This window comes from Scyliorhinus torazame, chromosome 6 (assembly GCF_047496885.1).
Source record: "Scyliorhinus torazame isolate Kashiwa2021f chromosome 6, sScyTor2.1, whole genome shotgun sequence".
Classification (NCBI taxonomy): domain Eukaryota; kingdom Metazoa; phylum Chordata; class Chondrichthyes; order Carcharhiniformes; family Scyliorhinidae; genus Scyliorhinus; species Scyliorhinus torazame.
In genome coordinates, this window is record NC_092712.1 from 288,633,092 (window position 1) to 288,661,058 (window position 27,967).

The window sequence follows — 27,967 nt, forward strand, 5'->3', positions numbered from 1 at the left end:
ACCATTGTTCCCCAAAAGGAAAATTATAAAACCTCCTGTGCTTGAAACCCCATCACATAAATTTGCGTAGGACGCATCACTATAAACTATGAGTTTCAAGTGCTTAAGGTCACCGGGAATTTCAAAACACACTCCTGCATTTTTACTTTGGGCTCATTCATTTTGTACTCAACTCTAAGACATCAAACCTCACGTCCGGTCTAGTCTGTCTACCTAATCAGTTCAGTTGCTCAATTAAACTTCGCAGTTGCTCTTTTTCTATTTTTGAAACCATTGCGTCTTTTTGTGAAACTCGGCCACGACTAATTGCTATTGGGGTGATGCTTTCCAAATAAGATTGCTGACGTAAAGTTGCGCCTAACTTAGTCTGTCCAATTTCCAGTCCAATATATTTAAATGCACCGGAAGCCTGACTTCCAACCCTGAATGCTTTCCTCAAATCAGAGATTACAATAGCTTCAAAATCTTTAGTCCCACACCACAAAAAAATCATCGACATGCACCATAACAATGCCAGAAAGATTTCCTTTATAGTGCCAGTAAAACATTGCAGGATCTGCTTTCAACTGGCAACAGCCTAACTTTAACAAAACTGATCTTACCGAAAAATACCAGACTCTAAATGCATCCTTTAATCCAGATACACATTTGTTCAACTTCCAGAGTACCCCTTCTGTGTTAGCTGCTTCTTTAGGAGGACGGAGAAAAATGTCTCTCTGGAGCTGATGCCCCTGCAAAAAGGCAGCTTTTATATCTAGAGATTTGCATTCCCATGCCTTTGTGGCTAATAGAGCCAAGAAGATCTTTAAAATAACCTTTCCTGCTCTAGGTGAATCTACCCTTAAATCCTGGTCTGCTAAGTTTTCTTCAAATCCCCTTGCCATGAGCCTGGCCTTTGCCTTATACGTTCCAACCGGAAGAACCTTTTCCGTGCAAATCCATCTGTGGGATAGAGCTCTTTGTCCCCTATCCGGTACTTCCGTGTATACCCCAAATTCACTCCAACTATGCAATGCTTGCTGTTTAGCTTCTTTAATAACTTTTTCATCTAATTTATTTGAAGCCACCAAAATCTCACGTGCATGTGGGCTTCTACTCCTATTAGTATTCGTAGTCTTACTCATATTCCGAGATCTTGACAAACTACGTCCCCTCTCCCGCCTGGTATCTCGTTCTGTACTGCTACTGCTTGATCTTTCCCTTCTGCTGTGGGATGTCCTTTCAATAGTTGTCGACCTTTTCCTGCAGACCTGTTCACTATCCGATGTACTATCTGAACTGGCACTGCGTTTCTGTGCCCTCCATTTTTGAACTTCGTTTTCCCAATCCATTGTCTTGACTCCTTCCCCTGAATGCTGTACATTCAACCAATGTTTATACTTTCCAGTGGCCTTCCCTGCTCTACTAATAACAGTTGCATCCTTCCATTGACTAGACCCTTCAGGCAAGAATGTCACTTTTGTACCAACTTTTGGCAGTTGCCCTTTCGGAAAAATGGCCTGTTATAATTCACCAGAAGTGTTGTGTTCCTCCACAGAAACCCTGTCTATTTCAGTTCATTGGTCCTCATAGTTCTGTAACACATGCGTACCAGATGACTCTGGTTCCTCGTCATGTCGGTGTCTGCTCTGTCGAAATTTGAAAATTTGTAATCTGTACCCATTATCCTTGATGAATGGACCCTAACAGTTTGCTTACCATGTTGCAAAATAATTGTTTTGCCATCTATGCCTATGACCTTCTCTGAGCCTTCCGTTCATTAGAATTGTCTCTCTTATAGTATACCATGTCTCCTTGCTGAAAAACGGCATCTGATGGCCTAACGTTATGTCTTAAAGCTCTGCGAATTCTTTCAGAGACATCTGCTTCCAAAAAAGCGTTTCTACTGCTATGTAATGCATTTAAATGTTGAGCAAAACCAGAGATAATTGTAGTCCCCTCCCAAGCTGGAGGCAGGTCATCCAAAATGGACGGAAGTTTAAGATTTCTACCAAACACTAATTGATAAGGACTATAGCCCCCAACCATCTGCAATTAATTCTTTGCATGTACTGCCCATGCTAAAGCTGAATTTAGCCTGCAATTTTGTCAATCTGCCAAAATTTTCCGAAGCATGTCATCGATGACAGCATGATTTCTTTCACAGACACCATTACTAAATGGGCTTTCTGCAGTGTGTTCATAACTCTGATACTCATGTTTTCACACATATCCCTAAACTCATCATCAGCAAATTCTCCCCCATTGTCCGTAAGGAATTTTGCCGGTGGACCCATTCCTGTCCCTATCCATTTTTCCACGATTTGATCCAGAATTACTCTCTTTTCTTTACTTCGTACAATCGTTGATTGACTAAATCTGGTTGCTAAATCTACAAAATGCAAAATAAATATATTATTTGCTTTATCCCAGATCTTAAGGTCCATGGCCACATTGTTGTTAAAATCCCTGGCCAAAGGTAGGGTTACTATCGGTCGTGTTGGTGACCTTCTGCACTTCCTACAAACTTCACAGCGGTCACTAACCTGTTCTATCAGTTTAGTATAGTCGTCATCCCTTACCCCTGCATCCTTTAATACATTTTTCAGCCTCTGAGGAGACGGATGTGCAAATTGCCGATGCAGTTTTAATACCACAAGCTTTTTATCAGCTAAAGTCCCATTTTCAACTGCCATTAACACATCCTGAACCTCTCTACTTGAAATATTATTTGTCAGTAATGGAATACAATAGTGTCCCAACTGGGTAAATTGTAAGTCCACCGTCTTTCCAAAAACTGTTGCCTTATCCTGTTCCATATCCAGTTTCATGTGTGCTTTCTTCATCAACGGTCTTCTCAGAAGCAAAGGTATCTCACTTGATACAACATCCGTGCTAATGAAATGATTCACTCCGGCAATATTGCAAGGGATCACCACTCTTTTCAGCGACTTCAGCGTATTATCATCCCCAAACCTGAAACATGTGGAACTTTCAAATTCCTTAACCTTGTTACGATTTTCACCATTCAAAGAGTCCAGGTAACAGTTTAACCAGTGAATTCCACACACAGTAGATGTGCAGCCAATGTCCAATACAGCACAGTTGAAGGATTCTGCAACCCTCATTACCGGCGTAAAACTGCTGGTCAATAGGACAATGCCTTCTTTCTGGTCACTATCTTTTTCCTCTTCTGACTCTTCCGTGTCATGTGTCGCTTCAAACACTCTATCATAACGAGTTGGACAGTTGAAAGCATAATGGTATTGAGAGTCACATCGAAAACACTGATTTATCATGCCCCATCTATAGTCTTGAGCCTTGTTCGTAGCCATACGATTTCGCCATCCTGTTACTAGTGTACCTTCCATATTCTGCCTTATTGCAGGCTGACCTATTTGGGTCATCAGAGCCATCGGAATCGAATGTTTCCCCAAAATCTTTTGTAAAGCTTTTGTCATCTGTTCGAATAAGGTATCCTTATCAGTAAACTGAACTCCTGTCAGAACCAGGAGCCTGTCTTTGTTGCTCACTCTAGCACAGTCAAGTAATTTAAAGGCCAACACAGACTGTGGAAATTCCAGATTGTGTTTCTGCAGCCTTTTATATAGTCTGCCAAATTCCATTTATTATATCGTCTTCCATGGAGATATCCTCCATTTTACGGAACTTATCAAAATCCGACCATGCTTCATACGCACTTAACAAGTCATCTTTCTTATAAATCTTATCCATATAATGTAATAAAGTCCCCAGACCTTCTTCTGAGTCTAACTCTTCCAATTCCAGCTCAAAAAGCACTTTGTTTTGGATTTTACTGCCATATGGTAGAGAAAGAGCCAATGCCATACCTTGTTTTCTCTTTCCCAAAGCAGCTACTTTAGTTCACATAACTACTGCACTTCTCCATTGGTCGGACGATTCCCTTTCAGAAAATAAGGGAGGGTAGTCATATCCAGCCATCTTTATCCTGGGTTGAGCCATGTATCTTTTTTTTTTCCTTCTCACTCACTCCTTGGTTTGATCAGGAAAAGTTGTATCTTTCAAACCTTCACATTTGCGCAATAACCATTCTCTGCTACCAATTGTTAGACGTTTTAGTTGCTGTGAAATGAAGAGTCTAAAGTTCGTGTTCCTTTTCACCAAACACCATTTATTTCACTTCCACAGCCTCTGCACAAAACTCTTAACACACCACCTGACAGAGGCCACCTGAAGCCCCTTTACATATCAGTGTCAATTAATGGATACTTAACATAAATGAGACAATTAATTGCAATGTCTCTTAACCCATTACTTAACACTCAGGAGGAGTCTGAGATGGATCATTCACTTGGCACTTCTGCTGGCTGAAGATGGCTGCTTCAGCTTTATCCTTTGTACCATGCGCGGCGGTGATTATGATATTCAGTGGCTCATGTGCAATTTAGAGATGTAAAAAGTGGAATTCAAAATGAATTGCTTTAATTGAGGTACGATTCTGACCTTATGAGTTGACTTCCATGTTTCACCAATCCAATTGCTCTGCTTCTCCCACCCCACAATCTGAGATATGGTCCATGTGTGTTTTGGACATTCTGAATTCTCCCTCAGTGTAACCGAGCAGGCGCCGGAATGTGGCGATGAGGGGATTTTCACAGTAACTTCACTGCAGTGTTAATGTAAGCCTACTTGTGACACGAATAAAGATTATTAATAATACATTATATTAATTGAGAGCAAATTATATTTCATTCACTCGTCCCAGAATAAAGGTGGAGTGAGCACATGGCTTCACTCGGCTCCTCCATAGGACAGGATGTTACCAAATGCAGATACATTACTTTGCAATCAACACCTATTAACTCAGCCTTGTATTAAAATCAAGAGGGATTCCACTCCCTCAGTGTCTGACTGGTTTGTGATCAGACACAAAGAATCACACAGGAGTGTGCCCAGTTTATTTGCATCAGTCAATGATGCCTTCATGTTGCAACAGTCCACCAATTCAAAGAATGGTTATTGGGAGATGAGTGTTATCTGCTGACGTTACAACTGAAAATCTGATGTGCACCCCATGCAACCGTGCCCAGGATGCATACAGTGAAAGCCACGCTGTCACACAGAATGTGTTGGAGCTGTGCATAAGGAAACAATCGGCTGAAAGTTTCTGCAGATGTCAGGAGCCTGGCACTTGGACTATTTCCAGGCCCCAAGCCTGCACATTTTGTGTTTTGGCCGCCACTTAATTTTATGGGAGGCATCCAATTAGTCGACCGCCTCCACATTTGCCATCCAATTGGGGTAGTCTGGCAGCATGTGGATGGAGGAAGGACCAAATGGAGGGGCCAAAAGGCTGCTAGTCGGAGATGGAGTATTGAAAGTTTTTCACAATGCACCTGACCCTATCCCACCCATTTTTCAAGGTTATAGTTACGACCCCCTTGGGGGCCAAGGACTGTGCCCTATACGATTCGCCCCTTACACTTCAGAGTATGAACTCCCCCGGTAATTAGGGGCAGGGTTTCCTCTTTACAAGGGGGTATCACTCAGTATAGAAAACCTGGCCTAAGTGCAGGCCAGGGAGTTTGGCCCTTCGGGGAAAGGTGTTAAAGCTTTGCGATTTTGTGTATACCGTAATAAACCTTTGTTCATTCCTATTCTACCTTCCGTCCGATTCTACACTGGCGACGAGGGTGAAGTGGAGCTGCCACAGCCATCAAGAGTTTAAACCGCCAACTCACTTTGTCTAGCCCAGAGAGGCCTTGACTCTGAACTGTGAGATGCCGCACATCGGAAACTTGAACAGTTCGATGCTGGCACCAACGACTGGACCCAGTACATTGAGCGGGTAGAGTGTTTTTTCAGTCCTACGCAGTTGTTGGGGGTGAGCGCAAAATCATTATCCTTACTGACTGCAGTCAGGGGACCCACCCATGCGTTCATCAAAAGTCTCACCCACCCAGACAGACTGGACTCCCAAGTCTTTCGCCACGTTAGTGGCCCTGGTCGAGGCACATCTTAATCTGCTGCTCCCGATAACGGTCCGGCAGTTCCATTTTCACACGGCCTCTCAGGCACAGAGGGCATCCAATGCCAACCTTTTGGTGCACTTAGGAACGCTCGCTGCCTCATGTGAGTTTGGGGCCGCACTGTCCAAATCTTTATGGGATCATTTTGTCTGCGGACTCTGAGATGCCGACACCCAGAGGAAACCCCTTAAAGAGGCCCATTTAACCCTCCAACGAGGGATGGGCATCGCTATTCCCCAGGAGAGCGCGTACGGGTTCAAGGGTTGCAGGGCTTGGAGGTACTGAACCTCAGTCGCTGATGTGATCGCCGACCGGCCACAGGACCGATCGCGGGACCCAAGGCCGTCGCTATGGCGCACCCTGGCGCAACCAGGACGATTCCCCTGAACTGAAGCACCAAGATGACGGCCGCAGGCTGCGGGCTGGACACTGCGAACAGGACCGGGATGCCAGACAGGCCCGCAAAGGTGCTGTTCCCCACCGACCCCCATGTAACCCATTCCCTAGAGGCTTGGGTCACTGTCTGTGCGGAGTCTGCACATTCTCCCTGTGTCTGCGTGGGTTTCCTCCGGGTGCCCCAGTTTCCTGCCACAAGTCCTGAAAGACGTGCTGTTAGGTAATTTGGACATTCTGAATTCTCCCTGTGTACACGAACAGGCACCAGAATGTAGCGGCTAAGGGCTTTTCACAGTAACTTCATTGCAATGTTAATGTAAGCCTACTTGTGACAATAAAGATTATAAAATAAAAACAGTATACTATGTCACAGACCTAGAGGAAGAGTACCAGCAGTTGCTTTGCATTCCAGCCCCCAGGATCAGACCTATCCGGAATGCATTAAAGGTGAATGGACACCCCATTGAAATGAAGCTCGATACCGGTGTGGCAGTCTCAGTGATCAGCCGCTGGATGTTCATCATGGTCCAGGCCAACCTCCAGCCCTTGGAACTTCAGGACATGGATGCCCAGTTGGCTTCATACACTGGAGAGCCTTTGGCCATTGAGGGCATCACCCACGTGATCGTGACATATTTAGGACCAATTAGCATGTTTATCCTCGGTGGTAGTCCGTGGTGGAGTACCCAGCTTACTGGGCCGTGATTGGCTGCGCCATTTAAAATTGACAGCCAACGCGTTTCCCGCATGTGCCCCCAGGGCCCGGAAGGAATGCCAACAAAGTTTTCTGGAGTCTTCACTGAAGGCCTTGGGATAACAAAAGGCGTAGTGGCCAAAATCAGTATTGTCGAAAACGCACAACCCTGTATTTTCCACGCCCGCCCATTGCCTATGCACTGCGGCCCAAGGTCGACGCGGCGCTGGATTGTTTATAGAATTTGCAGCGCAGAAGGAGGCCATTTGGCCCATCGGGTCTGCACTGGCCCTTGGAAGGAGCACCCTACTTAAACCCACGCCTCCACCTTATCCCCGTAACCCCACCTAATCTTTTTTGGACACTAAGGGCAATTTAGCATGGTCAATCCTCTTAACCTGCACATCTTTGGACTGTGGGAGGAACCGGAGTACCCGGAGGAACCCCACGCAGACACGGGAAGAACGTGCAGACTCCGCATAGACAGTGACCCAAGCTGGGAATCGAACCTGGGACGCTGGAGCTGCGAAGCAACTGTGCTATCCGCTGTGCTACCGTGCTGCCCAAGGCTAGAAGTTTAGAAGGCTTGGGCATCATCTGCCCCATCCACTTCGCTGATGCACCAGTGGTGCTGGTGTTAAAACCGATGAGTCCACACGTCTGTGCAAGGACTACAAGATGACAGTTAACCGGGTTTCTCGTCTTGACCGTTACCTGGTCCCACGCATTGAGGATCTGTCGACAAACTCAGTGGGAGAAAATGTTCACGAAACTCGACATGAGCCACGAGTACCTACAGCTGGTCCTAGATCCAGAGTCTGGGGGGTTCGTCACAGTCAACACCCACAGAGGGTTGTACGAATGCACATGGCTGCTGTTCGGGGTTTCATCAGCCAGTGCGATTTTCCAATGCGTGATGGGGGTCCTGCCCATGGTGGGTGTATACCTAGATGACATACTCAACATCGGGGCATCGGACAAAGAACATTTGGAGAACCTGGACGAATTCCTCCGGCGGGTTGAACAGGCCGGCGTCTGCCTCCGCAGAAAAAAGTGTGTTTTTAACGCCCCCGAGGTCACCTATTTAGGGTGCCGGGTAGACAGGAGGAGCCTTCACCTGGTGGAAGACAAAGTGTGGACCATCCGGCAGGCTCCCAGCCGCAAGATCTGACCGAGCTCCACTCCTTTTTAGGGCTCATAAACTACTACGGGTAATTCATCCCCAACTTGCCACACTGCTCAGCCCACTCCACCAATTTTGAAGAAAGGACACCAATGGGAATGGCGCCACCCCACCAGACGGCATTCCAAGAGGTCAAGCAGCGGTTGTCGTCCGAGAAACTGCTGATACAACTCGACCTAGAAGAACCACTTTTAACGCGCGAGGCTTCCCCTTATGGTGTGGGGGCGGTTCTCCCACACACCGGATGCCCGATGGGTCAGAGCAGCCGATACTTTCGCATCTTGCACACTAGTCGACGCTGAGCAGATGGGCGTTACTCCTAGTGGCATGCGGGTACACACTAGAACACCGCCCGGGCATACGGATCCTACATGCTGACTCATTGAGAAGACTGCCCCTCTCCAATAAACCTCCGGCACCCACCTCAGCCGCAGAAGTAATAGCGGCCCTCCACTTCTTAGATTCTTTGTCGGTCACAGTGGCTCTCATAAAAGAATGGACCCAGACCCGGGTCCAACACATGGTCCAGTACGGGGGCCAACAAGAGCCTTGCCTGACGATTTGTGGGCCTACACGACGAAGCTCCCGGAGCTGAGCGTGGAGGACAGCGTCTTATTGTGGGGTGCACGGGCGGCCATCCCGGAATGGGGTCGTTCGCCTTTACCACAAGACCTCCACAATGGACACCCGGGGGTATCCAAAGTGAAGATGCTTGCCCGCAGCTACATTTGGTGGCCCGGTTTAGATTCTGACATTGAGAAGGTGGCCCAGCGATGCAGCCTTTCTCCCGGCTTGGGGTTGTGGGAGAGGTATTACGACCACCTTGGGGGCCAAGGCCATGCTCCATATGATTACACCTCAGAGTATGAATTCCCCGGTAATTGGGTAGGGAAGCTTAACCCTTTACCAGGGGGAACCTCTCCGTATAAAAACCCTGACCTGGGTGCAGGTCGTGGAGGGTGGCTCTTCGGGGAGAGAAGTTGTAGCTTTGTGTATACTGTAATAAACCTTTGTTCGTTCCTATCCTATGCTGCGTTCCTGTGTCTCTTCCGTCAGATTCTACAATTATGCTGTAGCCCATCATTTCTTTTAAAGAGAAAAATTGTACTGTTGAAAATTCAGGCATAGCTCTAAGGTGCACCAACCAATAGAAGCTCACAGCCCAACTTGGGTCCTTTTCTTAATTCATTCTTGACTAGACATTGTTGTTTGTGTTTAAGTCAGAACATTGAAACTGCACAAAAAACTCTGTGAATTTTCAAGTAAATCTAACCACGTAATTAATATACTTTAAATTACGAATATTACTACTTGATTGAATAAAACTATGAAAAGCTGAGCTTAAGGCCCTGACTTGGAAAATAACCCAAATGCTAATCCAAATAAGTGCTTTATATTCCAACGGTACCTTTTATGGAAAATCCCAAGATAAATCATTGCCATAAATAATAATGTGAATGTGGAATCTTCATTTTCAGACTGAAAGCAGTGAATGTGATTTTAACTCTGCCTGCCTGGCAGACACCAGGTAGACGGGCAGTAAAAATCCACTAGGACAGCCTCTCATCTATAAGCCGCTGAGAGATGATGAGCTACGTTTTCTAACTGTTCCATTGAGCCGGGGCAAAGGACATCATCCCAAAGCCATTGAGGTCCTTTACAGAAAATGTATGGCGGCTCTTGATGTTACAATCAGGAATTCAGTGCAATCTTTACTCGGAGGCTTGAGAAATGACTGAGTTTCCAGCCAAACTAACCCAGCTTGGCACAGAAAAAGCAAAACTAACATTTTCTGGAAATTCTTTCCTTGTAGGGCCAGGAAGAGCATTAATGCTCCTCTGGGCCCCACAAGGAAATCTTGGACCTTTCCAGCTACAATGTTACTCCCCTCAAACCCAGCATGCCGTGGACAGTATGGCCCAGAATTGCACGAGGTTGCTCCCCAGGACCTTCGGCAGGCTCCTCCAGTGAAAGTCAACTGTCTTTCATCACCCTGCTCTAGTCACTATAACACTGAGCAGAAACACTGGGATGGGCAAAGGCAGACAAGAGGGGGGCTCTAAGGGAGTGAACAAGGGTGGTTAGTTGAGTTTTGTATTAAATATAGCATGATTTAATTTATAAATTTGGGTTGGAATGTTTAATTTACAGCAGGTTTCATTTTAGCATTGTGGCTAAGTGGACATTGTGATGGTCAGTGACAGCGGAACTTAAGACATGGGCTGTTGGTGAATGGGGAATTGGGGTTGCAGTATTTTACTGGCATCACACTCCGGTTCTTCTTGGATTACCTGCCAAAAAGAACCTTCCTGGATTTCCTCTGCCCATCACTTCTTCCGCTTTCCCCTCATTTTCCTCCTCCCCTTCCTCATCTTCATGATCCTGCTTTTCCGCCTCAACTGCTCAATATACAACCGGTAGCAAAAACTGCCCACATGATGCTGAGGTTGGGCAGCATACAACAGACTACCATGAATCTTGACACTTGCTCTGCTGACGTTTACCGAGCTCCTCCAGATCGTTCCAGGGGATGGAAGCATTGACCAGAATTTTACAAACCCCATGGTGGCTTTTGAGGGTATCCATCAACATGGTGAGGGTTGGAGGTGACATTGAGATTTGGAATATAATGTGTCAGGTCAGCTTTTTGATGCGTTCCTCCTTCTTTGCTTTTCCTGGTGGAGGGCTCCCAGCAGCAACAGCTACCTGCCTGGCAGCAGTGATAGTCAAATAAGATAATTGGAATTATCCATGTTCTTTGGCGATCACTACTAACGAGTATGATTGTCCCCCTAAGAAACTGGTCATAGAGTCATAGTGTTATAGATGTTTACAGCATGGAAACAGGCCCATATCCTTCTGTACCCACCCTACCCATGTAACTGTCTAACTACTTTTTAAAAGACAAAATCATACCCGCCTCTACCACTGCGTCTGGCAGCCCATTCCAGATGCTCACCACCCTCTGTGTGAAGAAATTTTCCCTCTGGTCCCTTTTGTATCTCTCCCCTCTCAGCTTAAACCTATGCCCTCTAGTTCTAGACTCTTCTACCTTTGGGAAAAGATGTCAACTATCTACCTTATCTATTCTCCTTATTTTATAGACCACCATGAAATCACCCCAAAGCCTCCTTCGCTCCAGGAAAAAAAGCCCCAGCCTATCCAGCCTCTCCTTACAACTCAGACCATCAGGTTCTGGTAGCATCCTTGTAAATCTCCTCTGCACTCTTTCTAGTTTAACAATATCCTTCCTATAATAGGGTGACCAGAATCGAACACAGTATTCCATGTGTGGTCTTACCAATGTCTTGTACAAGTTCAACAAGACCTCCTAACTTCTGTATTCACTATTCTGACCAATAAAACCTAACATGCTGAATGCCTTCTTCACCACCCTGTCCACCTGCGACTCCACCTTCAAGGAGATATGAACCTGTATTCCTAGATCTCTTTGTTCTGTAGCTGTCCCCAACTCCCTACCATTAACTGAGTAGGTCCTGCCCTGATTGATCTACCAAAACGCATCACCTCACATTTATCCAAATTAAACTCCATCTGCCATTCATCGCCCACTGGCACAATTGGTCAAGATCCTGTTGCAATCTTATAAAATCTTCTTCACTATCCACTATGCCACCAATCTTGGTGTCATCTGCAGACTTACTAACCATGCCTCCTACATTCTCATCCAACTCATTTATATACATATATAACAAATAACAGTGGACCCAGCTCCAATCCCTGAGGTACACCGCTGGTCACAGGCCTCCAGTTTGAAAAACAACCCTCCACAATCACCTTTGGTCGCCAAGCCAATTTTATATCCAATTGGCTACCTTGCCCTGGATTCTGTGAGATTTAACCTTTTGCAACAACCTACCATGTGGTACCTTGTCAAAGGCCTTGCTAAAGTCCATGTAGCCAACGTCAACTGCACTGCCCTCATATACCGTCTTGGTTACCCCTTCAAAAAAACCTATCAAATTCATGAGACATTTACAAAGCCATGCTGACTTTCCCTAATTAGCCCTTACCTGTCTAAATGCCTGTAGATCCTTTCCCTCAAATACCTTCTAACAACTTGCCTATGTATGGCGCACCAGTCTGTAGTTCCCAGGCCTACAGCCCTTCTTAAACAAGGGCACATTTGCTACCCTCCAATCTTCAGGCACCTCTCCTGTGGCTGTCAATGATTCAATATGTGTTCTGTGGGTTTTTGCATGGCTGATGAGCCAGTCCTAGAGCCACGTCTTCGACAGCACACGTGGCAGGTGTTTCCAGGAGGTGGGATCGGTCCTTGGACTCTCAATCACTAGCAATCCTTTCTCAGGCTCCCTTTCCGTGCCTCTTCTTGTTATTGCGTGTCCTCGAAGGATTGTGTCCTTTTAATCAGGAGGTTCCTCCAAGTACATATCTTCTGAGCAAGGGTCTCCCAAGCATTGAGGTCGATATTGCATTTCTTATGGTAAGCTTCCGGGTGTTGTTGAAGCACTTCCTTTGACCTCCTCTTGTTTGGAAGCCTTCTATTAGCTGGGCAAAGAAGATTTGCTTTGGCAATCGGGACTCTGACATCCTAAGCACATGGCCAGCCCAGTGGAGTTGGTTTGGATGATCATACCCTGCTGTTGGTGCTCTTGGTTCCTTCAAGGACATTGATGTTAGTATGTCAATCCTCCCAGTTCTCCCAGATGATGTGGAGAATCCGTCTCAGACAGTGTTGAAGGTACCTCTCCAGTAAATAGTTTCTGCGCCATATAGAACTGTTGGGAGCATGGCCGCCTTGTACACGAGGATCTTGGTATCAGCACAGATGTCATGGTCGTAAAAGACTCTCAACTTGGGCATCCAAAGGAAGCACTCACGGATTGGATACAATGCTGGATCTCCGGCATGGGAAACCTTCCAAGTTTGGTAGGATTTATCCATTGACCTTTATGGAGGGAGAGACCAGATCATTCCCTGGAGTGGGTTCGTAAGGACTTGAGTCTTCTTGAGTTTGAAGTTGACACTGATTCTTTTGTATGCTTCCACGAAGGTGTCAAGCATGGCTTGGACGTTCTCCTCTGAGAGAGTGGAGATGGCGCTATCATCCGCAGATGGAAATTCAACGAGCGATGTCAATGTCGTTTTCTTCTTGGATTTCAACCAGTTGAGGTTAAGAAGTTTTCTGTCCATCCTGTAAACAATGTCCACTCCACTGGGAATGAAGGATGGTGATGATGAAGATGGAATAAAGGGTGGGGGCGATGGCACACCCCTGCTTGACTCCTTATTGACCGCAAAGTTTTCTATCTTATTTCTGTCGGCGGGGACTGTCGACAATATCTTGCTATGGAAGGATCGGAGGTTGTTGATGAATTTCTCTGGATATCCGGACTTTGACAGGGTCTTCCACAGCATTTCCTGATTTGAATGAGTCAAATTCCTTGGTCAGATCGATGAAGGTCACGTAGAGTGGTTGATGTTGCTTCTGGCATTTCTCTTGAAGTTTCCGGGCAGTGAAAATCCATTGTTCCATCGTTTGGTAGGAAGCCACATTGGCTTTCCGGATGGATTCTTCAGAGACTGGGGGAAAACGGATAGTGAGCATTCAGGTGATTTTCTTCCGAGTTAAGTATTTGAGAGGGGCTGGCAGCCTCTGATTCACTAGCTGCCCAGGTTTGACAGACCTTGTGAAACCTGGCCACAGAGGGAAGACAAGGCTAACTTTAAGGAGAAGGCAAATATTTCCCCCTTTACTAGCCCCATGTCCCACAATTGCTCCCAGCATTTTTTCCCCTATCACCCCCTCCAACACATTGCCACGCCAACACACACAAATACCCCACACCACACATGTTGTCAATGTAAACATCCCTCCACTACCTACGATACCGGTTCCCATCAAGGTTCATCCATTAATCCTAAAACACTGTGAAAGATTGTGTGAGGCCGACATTAAAGATGTATATTAGAAGTGTTCATATCTTTTCCTATATACCATAGGTGTAGGTCAGAAGTCCCACTTTGGCATGGCATTCTCTGCTGCATTTTCTGCAGACAGGACAGTGGGCTGAAAAGGTGCATGATTTGCTGTCCTCTGTGTTCTCTGGGCTCTTTCTTCTCAGCCAGCTGAGCGCATTTCTGCTCTGTTCCAGTGTCCCTTCAAACAATCAGCCTCCAAAGACCCTGGCCATCAGTGACTGTCTCCCAGTTGTCAGTGTCAATCTCCACCATCTTCATAGCTCGCTTGCAGATGTACTTGTAATGGAGCTATGAATGCCCAGGAGGTTGTGACCCAGTGGCCAATCCACTATACTTGAACGTCTTTGCTGTTATCCATCTGATGAATGTGGCTCAGCCAACACAGAAGTCATGAGCTTAGCAATGAGTGAATGCTGATTGAATTAGCACACTCCGGGAGTTAGAGATTGGTGAATTTGTCCAGACCAGAAATGCCAAGGATACACCTGACCCAGCAGAGGTGGAAACTGTTCGGTCTTCTCCCTTGCCTCGCTTCTGTTGCCCAAGTCTTATTGCTTTGGAAGTGTGCGCTGAAGGTCTAGGCTTGCTAGACTCACAGTTTGGTGTTTTCAGTCAGCATAATGAGAGCATGATTTGAGACAATATAAAGTTGTTTAATATAAATTAGACATATTTTAATCCTTACTCACATAACCCAAGCAAGGCCAGTGGGGGTAAATTATACAGCATCCAGATCATGATGGATGATGCCTTCTTGTCAGAATTGTTGTGGAATGATTGAAAAGACAGCTGGTTCTTTAAACGCCTGAATAGTAATAGCTGATAGGAATTAAACCACAAAAGGCTCAGTTGGACAACAGCTGGATGAATAATGCTCCTATGAGAATGAGATCAGGCATGTCGCTTGAAACATGTGCAGCAGTTCATCAGGGAATGCCATATGTCACAGTAAAACATTTTGATGACCATCAAAAAAAACTTCCAATCATGAATTAAAAAAGCATGTCTCTAGTGATCATGGTACAGATCGATTTAACTGTAGAAGAACCTTCTGGGAGAAGGTTAAATGAGCTGTACAAGATTATTAATTCACAAAATGCTGACAGAATAAAACACCACCCCCTGTTAACAGTGCAATTGTCACAATTAAGTTAAAAAAAAATTAAAAACAGACTTGCAGACAAAATGTTTTAAAAATTTGAAGTCAGTACACTTTCAAGACTCGCTTCATGAGCCATCCTTCTAAGACTCACAATAACATGTCACTGGAAGCATTACTTTCGGTAAAACAATTAGACAGTTGATGACTTGTATCTACTCATTTAAGTTTACAGATTTCCTTTTTCTCCAAGGCTTGTTTCAGACTGGCGAAAGCAATTCTTATCTCTTCATTCACAAACTTTGTGGAGTGCACATTATCCCAAAGGGAATGATTATCTATGCCAAAGTCAATTGGTACATTTTCTGTGGCACGTGCTTGAAATAGAATTTCACCTCACATCTTTGCTAAAAAGAATTTCAACTACCCCAACAGGTGCAAGAGTTTCAGCAGCCAGAGTACTTTATACTGTTCTCCTTATTTCCAGGGCTTCCCAGCACAAGGTGCAACATTTCCCATAACAAATATTCTAAAATTGATTGTTCTCAAACCCATCACGAAGATTTATATGAGAAGCATCACTAAAAACAATCAAGTTTATATTCTTAGGGCTACCCAAAGATGGAAATTTCATCCACACCCTCTCCCATCAAGAAAATGACTGAGAAATAGCCTGAAAAATTAAAGAAAATAAAGAATGAATGAATGAATGAAAATCGCTTATTGTCACAAGTAGGCTTCAAATGAAGTTACTGTGAAAAGCCCCTAGTCGCTACATTCCGGCTCCTGTTCGGGGCTTCCTCTACAGCTCAGTTCCAGTTACTAAGAGTACCTATTTAATATGACCATGGTGATTGGCTTATTCTTTCCTGTGATATTGGGGTGGCAAGGTGGCACAGTGTTAACACTGCTGCCTCAAAGCGCCAGGGACCCGGGTTACATTCCGACCTTGGGTGACAGTCTGTGTGGAGTTTGCACATTCTTCCCGTGTCTACGTTGGTTTCCTCCGGGTGCTCCGATTTCCTCTCGCAGTCCAAAGATGCGTGGGCTAGGTGGATTGTTTGTAAATTAATCCTTAGTGTCCAAAGGTTAGGTGGGGTTACAGGGAAATGACGGAGGAATGGGCGTGGGTGGGTGCTCTTTCAGAGGACTGTTGCAGACGCGATGGGCCGAATTGCCTTCTTCTGCACTGTATGGGTTCTATGATTCTATGATGTGAGAGTCACTGGCAAGGCCAATATTTTCATCTGAATGTTGAGCTGCTGCAGTCCACCTGGTACAGGTTCATGCAGACTGCAGAAGGGAGTTCCAGGTTTTTTACTCAGCGGCAACCTCAGGGTGTCACTTGGAGGAGAAGCAGCAGGTATTGGTGTCCCCAGGCATCTGCTGCCCTCTCTAACCGGTGAGAGATCGTGGGTTTGGACGCTGTTGTGAAAGGAGATTTGACGAATTCGGTGTCCTTCACACCTCCTCTAGATACAACTTTTGTTTTTTTTTCCCTATTCCCATTCCCATTTCCCAGCCTTGCACCATCAAAGTCTGGGGGTGGGGTTTAGATGTGAACCAAACTATTTAAATAAAATTCTTGGATGATTCAGGTTGACACTTCCTTTGTCCATCGCTGGAGATACATGTGATATGAAAAGGAGCAGAGATCAGTATGACATGGAAAATTAGTTTTAAAATTGATAGCCTCATCTTCGGCGTAATTTTGTTTTGCCAGCTGCACTTTGCACCATACAGACCAATCACCTTGCAGATGAGGTGTGACTTCATCACAAAGTGGTGTTTTAATATCAGTTTACGTTTCAATGGATCATAGACTTCAGCACAGAATGAGAATCCTCCACCCACTGAGCCTTGTAAAGGTTATTATGACTGGCTTAACAGGATCATAAAATCTTGGGTTGCCTCAGCCCATTTCCTGGTACTCGCAGATCCATCAAAAAACATATCAAAAATATTTTTGTTTGGCACAAATGTGTTCCATTTACAGCACAGGAAATGAAAAATGGATCCTGTGATACAGATGGTGCTGCTCTTTGGCAGACACAGCAGATTTTTGGGGCGTAAGCATTTCTTCACATCTGATCATGCCAAACCAGAACAGGGCATTTCTTGGTACTATGATTGGGCCTGAAATATAGAAGGAAAATACTGGGAAAAAAGCAGCAGATCCGACTGCATCTGAGGAAAGAAAAACAAGTTGAATGTTTCAGGTTTGTGACCTTTCACCAGATGTGTGAAAAGTTGAAGATGTGGCGTGAAATTCTCCACCTCGTGTCAACCCCCCCCCCCCCCCCCCCCCCCCCCGGCCCATTAAGACCCATTTGTGTCCACTTAGCATGCCGGGCACCATATCCTCCAAGCTCGTGTGATTCTCCAGTCCTCTGGGCCAGTATCACGTGGGCGAGAATCACTACTGCTATAGACAATCGTGCCCCTGACACGGTGGACCCATAACTGGCCCCATAGTCCATCTGAGGGCCATTCTTCCTCTCTCCCCACACAATGCAAGACCTGCTTACCTCACCCCCTTGGAGATCCCCGAAATAAAGGGAGCCCCCACTGAGGCCCCCTAAATAAAATAACCCACACAGAAACTCCCTAAATAAAAGGACCTGCACAGAGGCCCCCTAAATAAAGGAACACCCCACAAGACTCCCCCTAAAGTAAATAACACACACAGAAACTCCCTAAATAAAGGGACCCCACACAGGGACCCACTAAATAAGGAGACCCCGACACAGAGCCCCTTAATAAAGACCCCCCCCCCACAGACACTCCTGAAATAAAGGGACCCCTTGCAGAGACCCCCAAAATAAAGGGACCCCATAGAGAGGGCCCATAGAGAGGACCCCCATACACCCCCTTAAATAAGACCACCTAGAAAAGTGGCTCCTGTCGGGAAGCCCCGCCCAGAAGGGAGACCCCTGCCAAACATTCCTCATGAAATGAGACTCCTGTCAGGAAGACCCCCCCCCCACAAAGAGAGAGACCTGTCTGGAAGCTAGAGGGAAGTCCACACAGAGGCAGTGAAAAAGGTTACTTTTTAAAAATAAATTTAGAATACCCAATTCACTTTTTCCGATTACGGGGCAATTTTAGCGTTGCCAGTCCACCTAATCCTGTACATCTTTGGGTTGTGGGGGCGAAACCCACGCAAACACGGGGAGAATGTGCAAACTCCACACGGACAGTGACCCAGAGCCGGGATTGAACCTGGGACCTTGGCACCGTGAGGCAGCAGTGCTAGCCACTGCGCCACCATGCTGCCCTGAAAAAGATTACTGTTTGAACACTCACCTGTGCAACATGCCTGCTGGTTTAGGCAGAGGAAGCAGCATCTGTCAACTCCTGGCAAGAGAAAACGAGTCAGCTGTGCAAAACCCACTCAAATCGTTGATTTGATTTGATTTTACTAGGCTGTGATTGACAGCTTCCACACACAGACAGCTGTCAGCATTGTTCCATTCATCTCCCTTCATGGTTGAGTAACACCGAAGTGCCCTAACTGCAATGTTTATAAACGACGAGCTTTGACTGCAGACTCTTTGAATCCTCCTCACAGCTACTCCTCCACCTCTTTTGCTATCATTATCAAATTTGACTACAATACAGTCAGTCCCTTCATCCAAGTAATTAACATCAATTGTAAATAGTTGAGATCCCAGCACTGATCCCAATGGCAACCCGCTAGTTACAGTTTGTCAACCGACATATCCCAACTCTCTCCTTTTCTTGACTAACAGGAAGCAAATGGTATCAATGCAGCCATCAATGTACCAGATAATGTGAGGACGGAAATAAGAATGTTCCACTTCTCCCACCAAATTGCTGGCATACCTGGAGCCCCCATTGCAACACCTGGGGCGGAATTCTCCGAGCCTCTGCACCGAAATCGCGATCGGGGCAGAGAATGGACATTGACGGCGAAATCCGGTGCGACGCCGCTCCCCGGAGAATCACCGCAAAATGTGCATGCGCGGTCTACGCAGAGCGGGTAGGGCGCCATTGACCGAGGCCCCCGCGGCGATTCTCCGCCGAAAACTGGCCGAGGTCCCAACAGCGTGGTTCTAACCACGTTTTGCCTGTCGGGAACGGCCAGTGGTGGCTGCGGAGTCAGTCTGCGGCCACCCTGGTAGGGGATCCTTCACCGGGGCGGGGGGGGGGGGGGGGGGGCCTCATGGATGGCCAGGCTAGCGATCCGTGGGCACCGATCCGCGGGCGTGCGCGATCTCGCAATCTCGGGGGGCCCTATATTTTCAGGGCTGCTCCACGGTGTGAATCCGCCATGTCTCACAGGGCGGCCGCCGAAGGCCACCGCCATGCGCATGTGCGGACTCACGACCAGAAGTGCAGGGCCCGTATTGGCAGCCAGAGCTGGGAGGGGTACTCCAGGGCCCTGCTAGCCCCCTTCAGGTAGGAGAATCACTCTGGACTTTCTTCAGGAAAGTCCAGAGTAAAACGCCCGCGCTTTGACGCTGGAGTGGGGACATGGCCCCATTATTGGAGAATCCCGCCCCTGTTATTAGGTGGAAGTGATTGGAGCCAAAGGAGTTTTTCAATGTGAGAACAAGTTCAGGCCAGTGAAAGAAGGTGGTGGTGGATGGGAACTGTCTGGGCCTTGGTTCATTTCTGGCTGAACTTGTTTTCGCATCAAACAATTTCTCCTTCAACTCCACTCACTTCACAGTGAAGCAGTCCAACATCACTGATCTTTTTATTCTAGGGTGCGGAGATAAGGGCTGGTTTGTGGGAGATAAATGATATCCACTTCAAGCTTGGCTCATGACCCCTGTGAGATGCTTTTACCATTCGCACTCTGGCTGTTGTAAGTAAGCTGGCAAGAAATATCAAAACCGATTGTAAGAGCTTTTATAAGTATTTATAAATGAAGAGATTAATGAACATAAACATGGATTTCTTTAAAAGAAGACTGGAGAAATTTTAATGGAGAATAAGGAAATTTTGGAGACATTCAACAAATATATTTTGTCTGACTTCGCCGTGGATGACATAAAGAATATACCAGAAATGATGGCAAGCAGGAGTATAATGAGAATAAAGCGCTTGAAAGAATTCATATCAGTAAACTTTTGGAAAAAAATAAATGAGTCTAAAAGCCGACAAACCGCCTAGATTTGATGGCAAGACTGTAAGGTTTTGAAAGAGGTAATTGCGGGGATTTTGGATGCATTGGTTTTGATCTTCCAGAAATCCCTGGATTCATGGATTGGAAAGTGGCAAATGTAACTCTGATATCCATGAGTGAAAATAGTGTACGAGCCCTGTGCACGGTAGCACAGTGGTTAGCATTGTTGCTTCACAGCGCCAGGGTCCCAGGTTCGATTCCGGCTTGGGTCACTGTCTGTGCGGAGTCTGCATGTTTTCCCTGTGTCTGCGTGGGTTTCCTCTGGGTGCTCCGGTTTCCTCCCACATGTCCTGAAATACATGCTGTTAGGTAATTTGGACATTCTGAATTCTCTCTCCGTGTACCCGAACAGGCGCCGGAATGTGGCGACTAGGGGCTTTTCACAGTAACTTCATTGCAATGTCAGCCTACTTGTGACAATAAAGATTATTATTATTAGGCTAGTGAGTCTACCATCAGTTGGAGAGAAGTCCTATTGTTTTGTCATTAAGAACATGGTAACAGGGCACTTGGAAAACTACAATATGATTAGGCAGAGTCAATACAATTTATTAAAAGAAAATCATGCTGAGTAGATTAAGGGAACTGATGGCATAAAATTTGGATTTTCAAAAGGTTTTTGATAAGATTACACTCAGGAGTTTGCATACATTCGGGCTCATTGAATTTCGGGTAATACATTAGCATGGAATGGAACATGGTTAATAGACAGAAAACAGAATAGAAAGAAATGGGTCAATCTTGATGGCAGGGCGTAACTTGTGGAGTTCTGCAAGGATCAATGCTTGGGCCTCAGTTATAGAATCATAGAATTTGCAGTGCCAGAAGGAGGCCATTCAGCCCATCAAATTCGCACCGGCCCTTGGAAAAAGCACCCTACTTAAGACCACTCCACCACCCTACCCCCATAACACAGTAACCTCACCTAAACATTTGGACACTAAGGGGCAATTTAGCATGGCCAGTCCACCTAACCTGCACATCTTTGGACTGTAGGAGGAAACTGGAGCACCCGGGGGAAACCCACGAAGTCACGGGGAGAAAGTGCAAACTCTACACAGACAGTCACCCGAAACCTGAATTGAATCCGGGTCCCCGGAGTGGTGAGGCAGTGCTAACCACTGAGCCGCCGTGAAGGCAGGCAGGTCCCTAGAGCCCAATGGCCTACATCCCAAGGTCTCAAAAAAAGGGGCAGCCGAGACAGCAGATCCACTGGTCACAACACTCCAAAACTCTCTGGATGTGAGAAAAGCTCGAATGCACTGGAAAAATGCAAATGTAACACCCTTATTCAAAAAGGGAGAAAGGCAGAAAGCAGAGCAGTTAGTTTAGCATCTATTTCTGGGAAATTAATAATCTATGGCAGTAAACTAGAGGAAGTGTAATGCATCTACGTTTTCTGAGAATACACCTGAGAAAGTAAGCTCTGAGGAGGACACAGAGGCTTGAAAGAAATATAGTCAGGTTAAGCGATTGTGGAAGGTTATGACAGATGGAGTGTAATGTGAAGAAGTGTGAAATTTGGGAGGAAGAATGGAAAAGCATAATAATTTTTATAAGGTGAGAAACTAGGAAATGTTGTATTCAGGGATTTGGGGAGGTCCTTGCCCTTTACATTTTGAAAAGAAAACAGCCTGTGGTGACTTGCAGTTGAAACATAAATTGGTGCTTGCCATTTCAATGGATGTTTGTTGACATAAGCCTGAGGATTGTCATTATGGGATCAGTGCTGCTTGACTGCTTCCACAACGTATCATTATCACAGTGGGACCTATATGTTCACATTTTGATTGACAGCTCCAAAATATCATAAAGGGACTACCTGTCTTTGATTTGAAACTATGAATGCAAATGTTTATTTTAATAAGTATTAAGTATTTGAAGGGATTTAAATGTATTCAATAGGTTTTTAATCAGTGAAATGGTGTTTATATATAATAAAGTCAACGATAGATACTTAAATCTTAACTTTATTTCATCTAGTCATGGTTCCTGAGGTTTGCCCATGGTGCATACTGGGTGAGTTGACATGGGGGTCAAAGGCATAGAGGGTCTAAGGGCCACTGGATTGGCACTAAATTGGCACAGTGGATGTAAAGGACTATGGGGTGAGTGGGTGGTCATGGGTTGGCATGAGTTGGCACTAGGTAAGTGTGGAGGTTATGAGATTAATTTATGAGATTGATTCCTGAGATGGGGGGACTGCCCCATGAATAGGGAATCTTAATTCAGAGTCTTCCCATAGGTAAGTTGTTGATGAAATGAAATAAATATGCTTGTGTCAGTGATATTTGTAATTATGTCACTAGCTATCCGTGATATCCCTGTCATCCCATTTCCAACTGAGAGGGATGAAGATGTGCCACTTATTCCCAGGGCATCATTCTCTGCATCGGTTAGCTACATTGTTTGTGGTGATCTATCTCTAGTCCTCTCCCTCTCCTCTGCCCTTTATTCCTTCCCCTACAAGGGGTGGAAAAGAATGTGAAGATATACATATGATAAATGCACTGTGTTGGTGAGGGGGAGACGATCATACACATGCTTCGCAATGTATGTATGTGATGCTTTGAATGGTGAAGTGCATATAATTTGAAGACTGGTGCTGCTGAGCGTTTGGTCAGTGTGTGGAGTGATACAATGGAATACGCTCAGCAAGATTTAGCCCACAGAAAGTAATTGAATCAACAAATGTATTCACTTTTCCAGACATGGTGAGATCATTAAACCACTTGCTACTTTTTGTCCCTGACCTGGTTCTAACACTTCTGCTGCTCACCTCCTCGGCTGTATCTGATCACACCTTCTTAGAGAGAGCAGCATGCTTCTTCCTCCCATTGCTTGCAAAATGTGTACACCATCTCCTGACTGCAACAGTAATTTTAGAGCAGACTCATCACAAACCTGGGTGTTGCCGTTGCTCTGCATCCACCATACGTCTTGACACCTCGGATGGAATTCTTTGGTCGTTGGGATTCTCTATTCCCGCCGGTGACGCAACCCTGCCTGCTGGTTTCCCGGCGATGTGGGTTGGCTTCAATGGGAAATCGCTGTGACAAACGACGGGAAGGGAGAATCCCTCCGCCATTCAGGTGTGCAGATCGGAGATGCGAAACCCAGAAGTAAAAATTCAGTGGTGCAATTGAGTTGAGGTTGCCGATCCCAACCTTCTCAGTTCACGAGGCTCTCCTTTGTATCCCACCCACTGGCCAGAAGCTGCCTTCATGTTATTATCTGGGCCATACCACCAGTTCAACCAAAGTATGGCTTTTTAAAATAAAATGATAACAATAATGTTTTCTTTTCATCTGATTTCTGCTCAGAAAAAATGCCATTGATGAAAAATCTTTACCGTTTTAAAATTTTCCATGAAAAATGTTTAGTTGATCTTCGCAAGAAACGCACATCTGCAATGTCCATTCATCACTTACATCAGCACTGCATAAAGTTTTATGAGGAAGCATGTCTTGTGCAGAACTCTTCAAAAGAAGAAAGCTTCTAAATAAGATTCATATGTTCATAAATTATTGCAGAAAGATGATTCAACTATTCTCAAAGCCATGAAGAAAATATAAGGCTCAGCACCACCTGCTCCAGAGGTTAATCTTTGATGTGCAGGGACAAATGTTTTGTTACCAAGCAGTTCTGCAAGAGAGGGGAAAATAAATATTGTGTACTCCTGGATGGCCTGTCATCTTGTATTCTCCATAGATTTGAGCTTGTCTAACTCAACTACATTGCACTATGCCCCATTCACTCATTCCATGTGCTTACTAACATACATTACCTACCGGCCCAGCAATGTCTCAGATATAAAAATTCTGATCCTTGTTTTCAAATCCATCCATGCCCTCCCCTTATCAGTTCTGGGAGAGAGTTCAGGAATAGTGCTGAGTGCAAGTTGGCAAAAACCCTCTGTAGCTCTATGGAACTGAATAAAGATTGAAGAAAAATAGACTTCTGGTGACAGTGGTTTGTTTAAAAGCCAATGGATGAACCACTTGTAATAAAAGTAATGATGAGAAGAACAGACACAACTTCCAGACAAACGTTTTGAAATGAGGTCCGTTAGTAAAAAGGGCCATGTTGAATCTAATGGTGGTCAGATGTGTGCACAAATTTCCACTTTGAAACTTATCATTATTGTGCAATGATGTTGAATTTCTACTTTATAGTGCCTGTCAGTCCTGGGTTCCGAGAGGACATATCAAAGTTTCTGCCAAGAAGCTGTGGATCTTGTTAAGTGACTTGTGTGTTTTGAGACAAATATTGGCTGTGTAGCTGCCAATTCCTCCCAATAAGTTCTTTTTTTAATCCGATTCCTTGTAACACTTTTGAGGCAGCATTTTCTGAGATGAAATCTTATATCCATGGTATAATATTTCCTACTGTCAAGAATGATATATTTTAAGTTGAATATATGTAAAGTGTTTTGAGAGTTAAGAAAGGCTTAATTTCAGGTTTTTGAGTCCTGGTACCTCGGAGTTTGAATAGATTCCTGACTGAAAGACCAGGGGCGGGATTCTCCCAGAATACTCGGATTGATTTCCCTGATGGGATGGAGAATCAGGCGTCAGGGACAATCGGGATCGGTGCCGAACGCGATGCTCCGACCCCCACTGGCGGTGTGAACGCGATCCATAATGCACACCAATGGGGGATGTAAGTAAATGTGACTGGGTCCGGCAGCCTATGCTCCGGCCTCCTGTGATACTCTGGTCGTTGCAGCCGGGAATCTCTTGGGCGTGGGTCACTTGTGGCATTTACCAACGTGGCCTTGACATGGTGGACCTCATGGTTGGTAAAGGGGGCCCCTTGGGCCAGTGTGAGGTCCATCCTGCCAGGGCCATGGGGGTAAAGACCATCCGAGGTTCACCCCCGCGCAATGCACTGCCTGCCCATGCCTCCTCTAGCAGAAAACTCTCGCACACGTCCCCCCACAGGGACCCTTGTAATAGGGGGACCCTCCACTCAAGATGGCGGCCTGATAGCAGGATTCCCTAGGAATCCCTTGTATTCTCCGTCATGCATATATTTGCATGGCGTGGAATACTGAATGGCATCCCGCTTTACGACCACAAGGGGATTGAAAATTGGTGTAATTCTGGTCTGGCGGGAGAACATCAGCTCCCAAACGGAAAATCCAGCCCCCGATATTTTGGGTTTGTTTGCATAATATACATTTTAATGAGGTTTTATGACCCTAAAGGTAAAGAGATGGATTAAATGTTTAGTGATTGTGGGGAGGAAAACAAAGTTGAAAAAACTTTATGGTTGTTTCATTGCAGTAGATCAGGGACACAGACACAGAGAAAAGACCTGCGAGAGAGTCCAGTATGCGCCAGAGAGTGAATACAGGGATTTTCAGCTCTCCGAGAAGAAAACATTACAAGGCTTTTGGGATATTAGTTGACCGAATAGTCAGTTTCATAGAATTTATAGTGCAGAAGGAGGCCATTCGGCCTATCGAGTCTGCACCGGCCCACACCTCCAACACATCCCCACAACCCCACTGGACCCTTAGGGCAATTTAGCACAGCCAATCCACCTGACCTGTACATCTTTGGACTGTGGGAGAAAACAGGAGCACCCGGAGGAAACCCACGCAGACATGGGGAGAATGTGCAGACTCCACATAGACAGTGACCCAAGCCAGGAATCGAACCAGTGACCTGGAGCTGTGAAGCAACTGTGCTCACCACTGTGCTACCCACGTTATAAGACTCAATCAAGTGATCAGTTTAGCAGAGACTGAGTTTGGAATTAGGTTTTTGGGCGTCTCGGGGAGAGTTACAAGTTAGGTGAAAAGCATCATGTAAATGCTCAGGAATTCATTGGAAGAAATCTGTTTGCAGCTGTGCCAGTCCAAAGCTAGAAGCCTTTGTGCCAAGCTAGTGGTAACTCTTCACTGGCTTGTGTCTGTAAATATATTGCTGGGGTAAAGGAGTAGTATGAATTTGAAGCATCCTCTTGTGAATGCATTTAGATCTTTTCAACCTTTTTCTCTGGTGTAATGCAGTTCATTTTCTTTCATTTAATAAATATTTAAGTCTTTCTGCTAAAAATTCATCAGCAGACTCCCGCAAAAGTGTTCACTAACTCCTTGGTTTCTCAAAACAAAATTAGAATCTATCATGCCAGGTTTCGCCCTGGGATGTGCCTTGTCCATTATTAACATTAGCTGGGATCATAAAACTATGTTGAATTGGTACTCTATCATTCTACAATCCTATATTTTCCTCACAAATCACTCAGAACACTTCTGAAAATATTTTTATCTACTTTTCTCAGTAAGAAATTTCAATTGTTTGAATTAGCACTCTAAACAGAATTTAAAATTGCATATTTTGCACTGGCCGTTTTAAGTTAATCCATTCAATGTTTGTTTTTTGCTTGAATCTTTCAGCCTCCTCTAAAAGCCTGCAATGTGAGTGCATGGCTTAGACTAGTTATTCTATGAGAGAAAAAAAGAGAGTTTGAGAGGGTTGGGGTCCTTAAAATCGACGGCTGTGACCTACTTCCAATTCATGGCATAGCCCCTCCCCCTCCTGAGATCTGGCCTAGATATTTGAGTGTGGAGCGGCTCTTTCGTTGCTAATCTGCCACCTTGCCACCAGGTGCTAATTGACTATCCCAAGTTTTGGGTGGAAATTTTTGTTCTGGATACTAAGTCTGGTGGTGGGCTGGAAAATCGGCGTGATTCCCGCTGGGCAGCGGGATGTCTGAACTTGCACGATTTCCCACTTTACAGCTCATTAATTATTCATCAGTGAGGAGCACTTTGGATCTTGTGGTGGGGCAGGCAAAATATTTCTCACCCCGCCATCACCTCATGGGGCAGCAGGTCCTGGCACCATGTTTAAATTACACCTGGACAGCCATTCACTCGCTGCACGTCGTGTGTTGAGGCGACAAAGTAAACTATGTCACCCAAACAAAGAAAATCCTCTACCCTGTGGTTCGGCAAAGCCTCCCTGGAGGTTCTTTTCCAACCCATTCAGGAAAGGGCACCTAAAGAAATCCTGCAGTCCAGGAAATGAACGAATGATCCGCTCCGCTCCAGCAGGGTAAGTGAAATCTCTACTCACTGCAAACGTGCACTCTCATAAAGGCAGCAGGCATTCTCAGCTTTAGAGTCCACAGAGATGTTACACAAGTCCAGCAGATCGGTCATCTGTTCTGAATGTCTGCCGGCCACTTCATAGAATCATAGAATTTACAGTGTAGAAGGAGGCCATTTGGCCCATCGAGTCTGCACCAGCTCTTGGAAAGAGCATCCCACTTAAGCCCACACCTCCACCCTATCCCCGTAAACCAGTAACCCCCACCTAACCTAAGGGCAATTGATCATGACCAATCTACCTAACCTGTTCAGTATGCGTCAGAGAATGAATACAGGGATTTTCAGCTCTCCGAGAAGAAAACATTACAAGGCTATTGGGATATTAGTTGACCGAATAGTCAGTTTCATAGAATATACAATGCA